The 14,558-nt window shown below is 34.2% G+C and overlaps 1 long non-coding RNA gene across 2 annotated transcripts; it reads left to right on the top strand.

Moving 5' to 3' along the window:
• The first annotated feature begins 5,256 nt into the window (after positions 1 to 5,256).
• LOC138710669 (uncharacterized) lies at positions 5,257 to 10,739 on the top strand. 2 transcript variants are annotated; one of them, XR_011335291.1, is made up of 5 exons: positions 5,257 to 6,071; positions 6,172 to 6,422; positions 6,686 to 6,811; positions 7,033 to 7,240; positions 7,432 to 10,739. It is a non-coding gene; the product is annotated as an uncharacterized lncRNA (long non-coding RNA). The 2 variants fall into 2 exon arrangements; XR_011335290.1 differs by having other exon boundaries at positions 5,257 to 6,422.
• The last annotated feature ends 3,819 nt before the right edge of the window (positions 10,740 to 14,558 follow it).

Raw genomic sequence — 14,558 nt, 5'->3', positions numbered from 1 at the left:
CCGGCCTCAAGGGTAGAGAGGGGTGGGAATAGCAATGGTGACTTGTCTTCCTAAAAAGGCAATAAATAACAAAAATTCCAGCTCTTTAGTAGGCAGAGACCCACACTATTCTCTCCCCTTTTGTCTTAGTTTATGACTTAAGCGAGGGTGTTGTATTATTGTACTTCGTAGTACAGTAGTGAATCTGGGCCAAAGTTGTTATGTACCGTATTTCGGAAAATATAAACAGAAACAAATGCGAGAAATAATGCTGGTGTAGTTAATTCATTGTTAGAGTGTCCTTTTTGGGAAGAAATAATATTGAAAGAAAGGAAGTTTTAAATAAAGAGAGAGCTTATCGAGATACCTATGACATCGCTGACAATTTTTTTGACAGATAATCTTAAACCGCGAGTTTCTATTGCATCCAGGTATGGGCAACATAAATGGTTAAGTGGTAATGTGGTGCAAAATAAACTTCTCTGTTGGCCTTGTTTGTTACTTCAAAGGAAAAAAATAAAAAGAAAAGAAAGAAAGGGGAATTTCAACACATAATATGGGTTGCTTCATCACATTGAAACAATCACTGAAACTCACAGCATAACAGCTCTCACTGTCAACAAAGCAGCAAAACAAACATATACAATCGGGTGGTAACCAAATTGTCTTTGTACTTTAGAATAAGAAACAAATTATACAAATTATATTGTACAAAAAAAGACATTTGTCAAATAGAATCGTCGTAATTTTCAGTATGAAATTATTTATCCATACATATAAGAACAAACAAAATACATAATTGTATGTATCTAGTCCTGTTACAATTAATAATAATTTACATTTTCAGCTTATCAAAAGGAGATACTCTTCTATATTCTGAAAAAAAAAATTGCAGCCTGAAAATGTTCCTTCTCATCACAAGATGTAACAGCAGGAAATCTTAAATATGATACAGTATCCCTTATTGTATAAGTAAGTGAACAAACATAGCTTTGTGAATCTTACAGTGCATTTCGTATATGGCACATCACATTAAACCCATAATTCTTTTCAAGAATACTTTTAATTTTTGCATTAATGACCATTGCGACTTCTGGGGATATTTGAACCGTAATTATTATTCTTCCACATCTCGCGGCGTCTGTCATTTCTATAATTATTTCTTGAATGCAATAGAGTGATTGCTGCAGGCAATTGTTATACCGGTACGGGATATTGAAACATATCGACATTATACATAGGCCGAGAAAGAATACAATTATTATAGTCTACTTGAATCAGATTTTGAAGTAAAATGTTTCTCTTTATTGTTGTATTTTCCATGCAACGAAAGGTATTCCATGCTATATAATACATATACTCGTATAAGAATGTATTTCTATACAGTAATTTAGTAGCAGTATCCCTGAACTAATATTAGTTTTGTAGATTATATTTCCACATTACATCATTTCGAGTACAATTTTTCTCCATTTCTTGATATATGATTATCAGTAAACCTTGAAGTATTGCATTCAATTTCGTGTGATTATTTACTTACAAATGGATTTTAAGGAACCCGGAGGTTCATTGCCGCCCTTACATAAGCCCGCCATCGGTCCCTATCCTGTGCAAGATTAATCCAGTCTCTATCATCATATTCCACCTCCCTCAAACCCATTTTAATATTATCCTCCCATCTACGTCTCCGCCTCTCCAAAGGTTTTTTTCCCCTCGGGTCTCCCAACTAACACTCGATATGCATTTCTGGATTCGCCCATACGTGCTACATGCCGTGCCCAACTCAAACGTCCGGATTTAATGTTCCTAATTATGTCAGATGAAGAATACAAAGCGTGCAGTTCTGCGTTGTGCAACTTTCTCCATTCTCCTGTAACTTCATCTCTCTTAGCCCCAAATATTTTTCTAAGAACCTTATTCTCAAACACCCTTAATCTCTGTTCCTCTCTCAAAGTGAAAGTCCAAGTTTCACAATCATACAAAGCAATGGGTAATATAACTGTTTTATAAATTCTAACTTTCAGACTTTTTGATAGCAGATTAGGTGACAAAAGCTTTCCAACCGAATAATAACACGCATTTCCCATATATTTATTCTGCGTTTAATTTTCTCCCGAGTGTCATTTATATTTGTTACTTTTTCTCCAAGATATTCGAATTTTTCCACCTCTTCGAAGGATAAATCTCCAATAACTTCGTGTGATTGGAAGATTTAAATTCTCCCATGTTAAAAACCACTCCACGTTAGCATGTAATGAAACTGCTTCTGTATTGTACATACTGCTATAATGTATTCGTAGTTACTAAAGTCATCCATCCACACTTTCGGATATACTTTTGAGTTGTTCATGTGAATAGATTGTAGTACATATAGAAGACAACAAGAGTAATAGAGCGGCGTGATCTATATGCGTGGCTGCAGTCAACCTGAAAATATAGTTTCGTACGAACTTCGTAGCCCTGGTTATAACATAAGTGTGTGCCGATGAAATTATGTTTACGTATCTCAACTGAAGGGGTGCGCCACATTTTAGTCAATGCCTTGGACATGTCAAAGGCCTCCGCAAGATGGGGGTCCGCGTTTGTTAACTCTGGAACAAAAGCATGTCCGATGTCAAACTTCAAGGGATTGTCTGGCTCGATTCGAGAAAAATACGCCCGATTTTTTTAAACCGTTTGTGACCACCACTGATGAAACCTGGATCCACTACTACATACCAGAGACAAAACAGAAGTCGAAACAATGGAAGCACCGTGATTCTCCGCCTCCAAAGAAAGCAAAAGCTGTTCAATCGGCTGGGAAAATCATGGCGTCCATGTTTATGGAATTCTAAAGAGATAATCACGATTGACTATAAAAGGTAATAACAATAACGGGAGATTATTATTAAAATTTCCTCCATCAACTGAAAGGGAAAATTCGCGAGAAGATGCCCGATATGGCCAAGAAGAAAGAGTTGTTTCATCAGGACAATCAACTTGCTCATAGTCTACAATCGCGGTTGCTAAACTATGCGAACTACGATTCGAATTATTGCCGTACCATTCTCCTCTTACTCACCAGATCTCGAACCCTAAGACTTATTTATTTCCCAGAGCCCAAAACTGTGTTGGCTGAGAAGAAATTTTCGTCAAATGAAGAGGTTATCGCAACAGCAGAAGGCTTTTTTTACAGACCTTGAGGAATCTGTGTACAAATAGGGTATAGCAGCACTGCAGCACCGGTGGACCAAGTATATAAATCTTAGGAGGATTATGTTAAGAAATAATTGTGTCAGAATAATCCTAGTTTAATTTCTATGTTAGGCTATGAACTTTACAAACAACCCTCGTAAGAAATATAATCCGTGCAAGAAAGCAAGTTTACCCCTCTAGCAAATACTATATCAATGCAGACGTCTGATCCGTTACAAAACAAGTAACGTTAGAATAGTGTGACGTAATTCATAGTCATTGAGCGTATTCCGAATCTCACCGGTGAGCAATCCGATGGCATCACGGTGTTCCGAATTCCACCTATGACGTCATTGATGCTCCACCGGTGTCGCACCGGTGCCATCAACTTGCAGAGGTGGTGGCAGTCTCCATCAATGAATCTGATTGGTTCTTGTATAGGGCGGGAATTAGCAGACGAATGACATCGTGCACTGTTGTGTCATGGCGGTGTGTTCTGCTGTATTGTTTGTAATGAGCACAACGTAAAAACAATATGTTAATGGCTTATGAGCGAACATGTCAACGGACCAGTTATTACTACTGGTTCAAGAAATAAGTTGTTTGTATCTCTTTTCTTTGAACGAGATGGCAGAACGAAAATTTCGCAAAATTTTGCTAGCGTAGCACAGATAACCACTTACACGGTCGCCATGACAGCATCGATTCTTCCAGCAGTTTTGTTCCTTATTTTCGTTGCAACGTGACGTCATTGATGCCACCGGACCGGTGAGATTCGGAATACGCTGCTAAGAAAGTGACGTCAGATGTTGAAATTTCCGTAATACTGTATTTATTCCAATTGGCTCTCGAGCATAGGCGTTTCACTTTAAAATTTGCAGGGGATTTAAGGACATTCCAATGATTGAGTGAAATGTCTATACTCGAATTAAAATAATAAAATACAATATGTACTTTCTTTAACACTGTATTATATTTTATTTAATATGCTCTGCCCATCCAAAAACATATTCAAAAAGGATGGTGGAAAACTGAAAATCTGTTGCGACAGTTGTAATATTGGGAAGCAATCAACAGCTGTTAATTATGAAAGCGACCGTCTAATGCACAAAACTGACTGAAAGTATAGGGAAGACCAGGTAACTTGATACCCTAAGGGTGAAACCTAACCATTTTTCCCCCATTACTACAAATGCTAGTGGATTATGGTGATTTTCTAGTTTGAAGGTTGAATTTTCTTTTGCCAACTTCGTTTCGAATTTCGATACTGACAAATACTATAAATGGTAGTGATTTTGTAACCGGTATGTTGGCAGCTGAGGCAAATATCGACAATATTTGCCGGTACTGGAGTTCCATGAAATTAAAATTGTACTAGATTTCTCAGCCGGTTACTGGAAGATAGTGAAATTCGAACTTATTAATAATTAATTAATATTAGTATTAATATTAATACATAATAGTTATGTTATGTGTTGCGTTGTGGTTATAATTCAAGAATAGTCAGATAAGTACGAATGAATATAATATACTTGGGCGTGATAATGCACGTGGGTAATGGATAGAAATATTATTTCAAATTTTAATGAATTTCTTTCGTGTTTAGATTTTTATTACTATGTCAAAAAAATGAAATAGTGTTGCAGTGACTCCTCCAAGGAAGAAAATGTGTGGCATTCAGAGTACGCTTCAGAAATCTGTAGTTCACGTGTATAATGAGTTGAAGAAAGAAGATAATGAAGAAGGAATTATGCTAACGGAGACAGCAATTACAACCAGAATAGGACAATTATTAGGAGTAAGTATTCTTAAGCATACATTTCAAAGTGGTATTCAGTTTTAGGAGTTTGCACTATTAATTTCATGATTGTGGTCAAACAAAACAAATTTTTAAGCTAGGCCTAATGTTTAATCAAGTCAGTGATTTTCATATTGCCAAACTAAATACATTTAAGATACTGTAATACTGCAGTAGGTGATACCTTAAATACATTTACAAATTAGACGAACAAGTAATCAAACAGCACGAAAGTAAATTTCCAGTTTTCTCTTTTGGTATTAAATTAACCGTTCAGATCACAATTTACATGCCACATCGGCCGAAGAAAATACAAGTCATATTGTAATTATTAACTTGATATTGCAGCAAATATTACATGAATGTTGGCCTGTTATGGTGCTTAAAAATAATTCAGTTTTATATAATAACTATATAACATACTCTATAAAGCATAGGAACGTTGACTCTGGCTGAATAATTTATTCATGACTGGTCTAAGTAATATTAAATATGGTGTTTCTTCAGAAAAGCTACCCCACCCAAAGTACTTGTTAAGATATAACACTCGAGAGGACGAGGACGCACTACTGGGAAACTAACCATTTCTCTTCGTCCTGGACCTCTCGCATGTTATATTGGTAATTAGTAACAAGTTTGAGGGAGGGACTACAACAATGAATTAGAATATACAGGTAAGTGTCAAAGGATTTTTGTGCTGAAAGTATTTGTGGCTGTGCACTAAAACCACGTGTTCATCACTATGTAAATATCACAGAAATCAATTAAACAAAATAAAATTATGCCTTCTTTGGTGTAGCTTTTCTGGAGAATTACCTAAATATTAGCCTACTTAAACCTATCGTAGACCCAACCTAACATGTTGATCATTTTCTATTCATATAGCTGTAAATGTTGGTATTATGCATGAATTTTATGATATAACAATTTTTAGAAGTATTATGTTATTGTTTGTTATTACAGCTTGGCTTAACTACAGCCACGAAAGTGATAAATTCACACAAGGGGACCCCACTCGTGACACCAGGAAAACATAGACTACGTAAACATCCAGTGACTGATGCTGATGATTTTACGAAAGATGCAATTGCGAGATTTATTTATGACAAGTTACATAAAGGTAGGGAAGTTACAGGAATTATTGTGTTGATTTATGCAATGTAATTCTGATATTAGTCATATGTATAAAAATATGGCATAATTTTCATTTACTGTTACAGGGGAAGTACTAACAGCAGCAAAAGTTCTGGAACATATGAATGATGATTATGAAACATATTTATTTAGAGTATCCTTATCATCGGTGAAAAAAATTTTGAAAGAGATGAAATTTCTATGGAGCAAAGGGGATCCTTATACACATGTATGAGAAAGTGATGTTATTCGTTTTTAAGAGAATATATAAGAAATGTGGAGCGTGAGAACCCTAAACCCGTAGTATTCTTGGATGAGACTTGGATTTTTATGAATGGTAAATTTCAATGTATTGTGAGACATTGAGTGATTGAATTTTTTACTAACAAATAGATTAACACTTATGTGGAATATGAAATTGCAATTAATATAGGCTACTAGTAATGAATTCAGGTGGGAACAACATGTTTTGCAATTAATTAGTTTCATATTATAACTAGAGGTTAGTTATAAAATTCTTGAACGGTTTTCCTGTCTTTAAAATTTTTGTGTCTCTTAGAGTGTCAATGTGAATTGCTTTTCTCTCTCTGTTTTTTTAAGTATGATCACCCACTTATTCATGAAATAAACCAGGTGAAGTTTCCAGTGACATGAATGGTGTTATTCATAGACCAACAAATGAGGGTGGCAGATTAGATGCCGGAACGAAAGGTGGATTTATACCCGGTAAGTTATATTGATTTATATTTTACATAAATTTGGCAAGAGTAATTTTTTTAATCAGGGTACAAAAATATAAAAATTGGTGACTAAATAAAAACGTGGGAAAGCCTTTCACCAAAGAGGATCTCATGTCATGTCATGTTATGTTATGTTTTATTTTCTTTATTTAAATGCTGTGAATTCATGTGACGTAATTATTTGCCCAGGTATAATTTTTATTGCAGGTGCTGATTTAATTTTTTCATGCAATTGAAAGAAAAGTCAGGACAACCATAGTGCTATGAATAGCCCTGTAGTTGAGAAGTGGGTGCAAACACAGTTGTTGACCTGAGAACATTAGGGCAATGCGTTATTGTCATGGATAGTGCTGCATATCATAGCAGACTTGTGAAAAATCAGCCAACAACAAAATGGAGGAAAGAACAGCTACTGGTGATTGCAACTGAATATAATAGATTTGTTGTACTAAATGATAAGAGTTGATGGTGTGAAATCACCTTTTGATATTACATTGCAATATTAATTTCCATACTTTACAGTCATTATTATTATTATCTTTACTACTACTACTACTACTACTACTACTACTACTACTACTTATAGATGCTACTTTTTTCTTTCAGGTGAAATTGAATCTACATAAGAATCCTAAAACAACAGAGCCTTGCCAATTACTGTTCTGAAGCGGCCTTGTCTTATGTGTTGTGTCTATATACAATTAATTCTTTCAGTTTTTTTTCCCCTTTAATGTAATGAAGTTGTTGGTTGATTGATACCAAGTGTTCAGCAGTTGATGTCATTTGTTATCTTGCACTCCAATATTTAACCAGATGATTGAAAGCTGTGTAAAGTTAAACAGTCAAGACAATGATCCATATCTTCATTGAGATTTCAGAAATGGCATGGGGAGATTCTGAAATATCAGTTCTTTGTAAATATTTGAGACAATCATGGCCTGTGATAATATGAGTACTGCCACTGTAGATTTTCATAGAAGTTCAGTTATTAAATTAGGTGTATTATTTTTACTATGTATTGTACTATATTTTTGTTTCGCTTAATTGATGAATTATATATGCTGTAAATTGAATAGTAGACTGTAGGTCTATAGCTTAACTGATGAATTGTATGTGCTGTAAATTAAATAGTAGGCTGTATACCACAAGTGATGAATTGTTTATGCTTGTAATGTGAAGTAATTTGCATGATATTTATTATCAGTTTCTGTATATTTCAACTGATTGAATTGTTTATACTTTTAAATTGAATTAACTTGCTTGCTATGTATTATATTTTATAGCTTAACTGATGAATAATTGTTTAGGTTTGTCAATTTAATAATCTGAGTGCCATGTACTTCATATTTTTAGTGGAGCCACCAATGTAGCTTAGTCGGTAGACTCGTTGGCCTGCAAATTCAGAGCTGCACTCGAGGGTAGTTTGGATCCCCCATTTGGTCTGATTAGTTGGTTTCTTCTGAGGATTTTCCTCCATCGTGGAGCAGACGCCGGATGGCCTATTGCAATTTTTTCATTTGCTTTAGAATCATTCCGATTTTTGTTACCACATTGTCATGTTCTGATCTTGTTATTCTTTTAACAGTGTGGTAAGATGCAGGTATAGATAACCTTACAGTAATTTTGCTACCTTTCAGCTACCTCATTACCTCCCACTCCGTAAAGTTCATGGATCCACGGAAGTACCAGTCGTCGATGTAATTCGACCATTTTGCTTAAAATATTAAAACACTGTAAAATATTGAGATTTCATGCTGTTACGTCCATTACTGCAGCAAGAACATCTGATTTTGAATCTGATAGTATGACAGCCTTCTCAGATGTATGAAGTCGATACTGGAGATTTTGTAAGCTTAAAAGTGTATCTAAATTTTCACTATCAAAATTAGTCAGTGTTTGAAGTTAGTTAGTTAGTTAGTTAGTTAGTGGCGTTTAAAAAGGGCGCGTCAGCTACTATGGCTATTTGCGCCCTTATCTAAAATCTTTCACTAAACACAAACACAATACAATAACCAGAATGTTTGAATAGCTAAAAAGCGTTGTCACGGTTAAAATGGGGCAAACAAGTGTTTGAATATAATTCCCTGTAAAAGGGAATATACTGGTATTGTACTATAACACCACTACATCTATGGCTTGGTAAACAGGATCCATCTATAAAAAATACTGTATGTAGTCACTCACTGACCAGATCATTTATCGTTTCTAATGATTTTTAAAATGTCTGGAGAAGTATCACATTTCTTAACATCATCTGTTAAAGTTAACTTATATACTATTCATTTTGAAATAACTTGGGATTGTGTTTTATTAGTAAAGTTTCCCTTGATTGAGCAAGTTTGAGTTCTCCAAGTAGAGTCAAAAAGTCTGTTGGGATTTTGGCTCAGTTTATTAATATTTGTGGACTGTGATTTTTTGTTCTAGACAACCATATTATCTGCAAATGATGAGATTATCATAAGATCTATTTCTTTAGTTAGACCATCGACATCAATATTGGAAAATGTATTCCTGAAAACAACAATGTGGGAAGCCCAGATGAATCTGTCTCTATTTACATATTTGTGACAATGAATCAAATAATCAAGTCACTGACCCAGTGTAACACTTTATCATGGACACCCTAAGTTTGCAATTTCTTAAGTGATTTATATCTACAGAGCCATATGATCCTTGAAAATAAATTAAAATTGTTAAGTTGTTTTGTTTTCTGTTTAAAATATCTTTAATATCTTGACTAAAATTTAAAATCTGTCCATTTGTTGAATGCAATTCTCTAAAGTCAACCCAGTAAAATGAAAGTTAGTTACTAGATTCCAGGAACGAATTCAATCTATGAAATCATCTCTTCCATAATTTTGGCTATCATACTAGTAAGTGGTATCTGTCGATAACTCGAAAAGATATTAGTTGAATAACTGCTTTTCAAAATTGATGTTATGATAGATTTTCTCCAGACAGATATTGTATTTTAGATGAGATTACAAGATAAAAGTAGTGAGTTTGCTTGTTTGCCAACATGTTTAAGAAAATCAGCATGTGTATTGTCTGGACTTGGAGATGTTTTGGGTCTTATGTTATTAAATTAATAGTAATATTCAGTTCTTGATTAAATATTGTTATATAAAGTAGATAGTAGATTTAATATTTCTTTGTTTTTCCTTAATAGTCTGACGTACACAGATAAAACTAACAACCACACCACCAACTAATCTAATAGAAATTAAAATATAATTAAATGTAGAAAAAGTAATTAAAATTATAAATACACGTAATAAACCATAACCCCCAAATTTCAACAATATACTATTTTATTCCCTTTTACAGCTTGTAGATAATTATTAATTATAGTTATTACTTATTAGCATAATATTTATTGAACTTATTGGCTATTTCACTTCGTTTGAAAGATGTTATTGTGTACAAAAAGCATTTTTTGATGATCGTTTCATGCTGTATGTTGTGTATAAATCTATGATTTCTGGCCATCTGTTCTGTGTAATCCATCTTTTGTATAGAATTAATAAAATACTCTTTTGGTAGTAATTATTTTATTAATTGAGTATTTAATTTTCACCAGCTCACATTTCTTGAATCATTTGTTTTTTCTTATTTAAATTTAGGACACAAGAGCCAAAAAGAGACTTCACAGTTATGTATCATACATTTTTTTCAATGACAGACGTGGAGTTGCAGAAATAATAAGTGTAAGTGTAGCATTATTAAGCAATTTACAAACAAATGAAATCTTTAAAAAGGTATCTAGAAGTGAAATTACTTATGGCTTTTAAGGACCAAAATTATTTTTGTAAGTTGATTTATTATTATTTCAGTTTTAGCATAGTTGTATTATCCATTTCCTTACTAATTTCAAAAGATAATCAGAAGTTCATTCGAATTCCAACCAAAAGTCAATTGGTTATTAATTTATCTACCTTTAGGAAGTACAGTATATGTACGCTGGAATCTTTGAAGTGAAGTGACAATAATTTAATTGGTCTTGGAACAGATTTGATTCTTGAATATTATATACTATACTTTGTTGTATATTTACGTCTAGTAACCTATTAATGCTAATACTAATAATGTAAAGGAATAAAAGAATAGAACATAGCAATACATTTCTCATTATTATTGAAACTATTTAGAATAACCTTCCAACATTAAGGTAAAGTACGGTGAGTAAAGAAGTCATTCAGTACATAGGATCGTGATTTTACTACATGTGGTGATATCTGGTAACAGTTGGCAACACTGACAAGGCGGAAATATTTACTGTTTGGGAACTGAACTTACGTGATCCTCACTATAGTATAATGATTTATGTGGTTTTCTATACGAGTGTTGGCTGCGAGTACAATTACAAATTAAGGGTCCACGAAAAGAACATGCTAAATTTTTCAGGGGAGCATTTCTTAACTCTTATACACTCATAAAGATGTTATGAATCTACATCTAGTTTAGTTATTTAACGTGTTACAATGCAGGCCTTTTTCATTCTAATATTAGAAAGACAGTTCACTTTATGAGCTAGCAGGTGGGACCAAAAAACAAAAATCAATAAAAAGTGACTTAGAATGTTCTTTCCTTAGATCCTTCAAATTGAGATCTTACTGTTGCTAAGAAAGAAATCGTGTCTACAAAATGCAAGTGAAACAACCTTGCTATTTGAAAGGGACGCTAGAGTACACGCAAATGAATTGAAAACCTATTTTACATTTTGTGATTAAATGTACGGTTAATTAGAAAATTAAGTTTGAAGTTTCAGCAGTCCAGTAACATCGTCGCTAACATACTCTATTCGTGATACAGATGTAAGAGGTCAACGAACTCGGTGAGTCTGGGTCGGTGAGCTGCTCTCTGCCAAGGCGTTACAATTTGCTCACATTGTGCAATAGCTTGAATTTAGAGGTTTTTGAAATTAAATTTACACGAAAACCGTGCACGCTATTGAAATACGCCAAAAGGATAAATTATTCTTTATTAGATTTCCTATCTATATGAACAAAAATCATGATCCTACTCGAAATAGTTCCGAATAAGAGACTATCAAACATTTGGAGAAAAAATAATCCTTTTTCTGAAGAAAAAAAAAACTATGATTTTTTTCCACCAATATGATATTATAGCTTTTTTCTTACTTACAACATGAGCTATTCACTCTAGAAATCTGCAAGGCTATTTCACCTCCACTCTGTATATTAAACTATATTTAAAATACAGATCTCATTATGTCACCCAAAAATCGCGTTTACGGGCAAATATCGCCCAAATGGCGATAGTCGCATTTTTAGAGAGAAAAAAAAAAAAAGAAAATAATCGCAAAATTTCCTTTTGCATAGCCCAAAAGGCTGCATATTACCCTGAATGTAATTCAGTTTTACTGCTTAAACCAAAATAAGTATATCTATGATTACTAAGCAATTTCCATGGATATTATACGAAAAATCAGACAATGTTATTTTCTGTAAAATATTTGTTTTATTGTGCTTCCTCAAATTAGAGGGTGCCATTAGATAAAGCATATAAAACAATATAAATGATGAAAGATAACAGAGTAAGGAAAAAAGTAAACAAGTACACAAATAAACAATGGCAATTTACAGAATAAAAAAAAGTTACAAGTAAAGAAGCAATGAAAGGTAATAAGAGAAAGAAAATTTTTAGAAACAGGAATTAAAGTTGTCTCGGATTTTGTGCAGAGTTCTCTGCCTCCCCTCTCCCACTATGTCAACGAAGTCGGTGTCTATGATCGACAGTTTTATGTTTATTGTAGTATACTGATTATTAGAGCAACCCATATTATGCTTTATTTTTCATAATTATGCTTTATCTTTTCTCAAATTCTGCTTTATTTTAAACTTACTTTAACATAAACAATACGTAATAATGCCTTTTATACCAATAAACTTAGGTCAAATACTATTTATGTATATCATCAAACTAGTTTTTGTTTTGTCACAGATCTTAGTTTGCAGGATACGTATTAAGTTTATAAAAGAATACACTGTAAGCAATATAGTCATCCTTGTCACTGTAACTCGTACTCTCCAGATGAACAACGCCTATTGAAGTTGATTTTGATTAATTGCAAGTTGTAAGTGAGACTGTAGATTTTCTTCTTTCAGACATGACCGTTTAGAGTTCAAAATCCAATTGAGGGTAGAAAAACTTCTCTCAACTGAAGCAGATGATGGAGGAACCGTAATTGCCTTCATTGCCAGCTTACTTAGGGTAGACATCTTAGTCGAATATTTCCGCCAGGATGATAAGGCAGAAGTTGAAGACAAATTTTCTTCATGTATCATTGCTGCATAATATGTTGTTATTCCTTCCACTGGAACATCAATGGCAGAGAAACTTTTCAATTCACCTGAAGTAAAAACCGAAGAAATCTTCTCAGGAACAGCTAATGTTGGATCTAAATTCTGAATTTCCTTCCAGAAATTTAGAGCAGGATGATATTCATTCATATATCCTGCCAATTTTCACACGTTGCATCTGAACTTTGAACCATCTGAAGAATTGATGATAGAAGACGCCAGACCTTTGTTGCATCTTGATTATCTAATTCCAAAACCTGTATTTGATTGCAAAGTCCATCAAAAATTTTAGGTATAGCTCTGAGTTGAAGAACAAGTTCTTTATTTTCAACCAGTCGCTTCAAGTTTGTTACAGTCCACACCTGTGGAGTAACGGTTAGCGCGTCTGGCCGTGAGACCAGGTGGCCCGGGTTTGATTCCCGGTTGGGGCAAGTTACCTGGTTGAGGTTTTTCCGGGGTTTTCCCTCAACCCAATATGAGCAAATGCTGCGTAACTTTTGGTGCTGGACCCAGGACTCATTTCACCGGCATTATCACCTTCATCTCATTCAGACGCTAAATAACCTAAGATGTTGATAAAGGATCGTAAAATAATCTACTAAAATAAATAAAGTTTGTTACAGCAGCACTGCCTTCACAATCGTCCAAATCAATACAATATTTGACTGCATTCAAATTGATGCAGTGATATTTTCCTGCCTTCAGCCATGTCCCCCAGTGAGTTATTACAAGAACTGGTGGTAGAACAAATGTTCCTGCTTCTTTTAGCCAGTCAAGCATTCTCTCTCTTCTAGCTGGAATTTTCGCTAAAGCAGTCTTAACAGTTGCAATGAATTCATCAGCAATTTTTAGTGGAAATCTGGTCTCTTCAGCACAAAGATGCATTACATGAGCCTAACATGTAGAATATGAAGCTGAGGTGCAACTCCAGCCAATCGCCTGCCAGCAGAAAGCATATATGGTTCACTGTCTGATATTGAAACAATGAAATTGCTACTGTGAACACCAATAAGATCTAGTGTGTCAAGTATTAAATTTACTATAACATCGGCATTGCAGTGTTCAACAATTTTGGTTTTCACAAGACGGGGTTTTTCATTCACAACACCCAGTGGAACAACAAAAACATTCACCACCTACTATTCTTTATATCTGTTGTTTCATAAACCACTAGATAGACAGAATTTCCCTCACATTTTGACTTAGTTTCCTGAAAGTCGTCTTCAGCACACTGTGCAAGATACCTTCATAGAGTGGTTTCACTGGGAGCCGGCTGCATACATGTACGAGGGCTATTCATAAAATGGCTTCCGTTTTAATATAGCGGGCGTAACAACAGAGACAGTTCTTGCGGTGGAGTGTTCCTTGAAGCAGTACGCGTCGAGCAGCGGCAGAATCAAGGTCGTATCT

This window comes from Periplaneta americana, chromosome 12, assembly GCF_040183065.1.
Source record: "Periplaneta americana isolate PAMFEO1 chromosome 12, P.americana_PAMFEO1_priV1, whole genome shotgun sequence".
Lineage (NCBI taxonomy): Eukaryota > Metazoa > Arthropoda > Insecta > Blattodea > Blattidae > Periplaneta > Periplaneta americana.
This window is presented reverse-complemented; position numbering and strand designations above follow the sequence as displayed.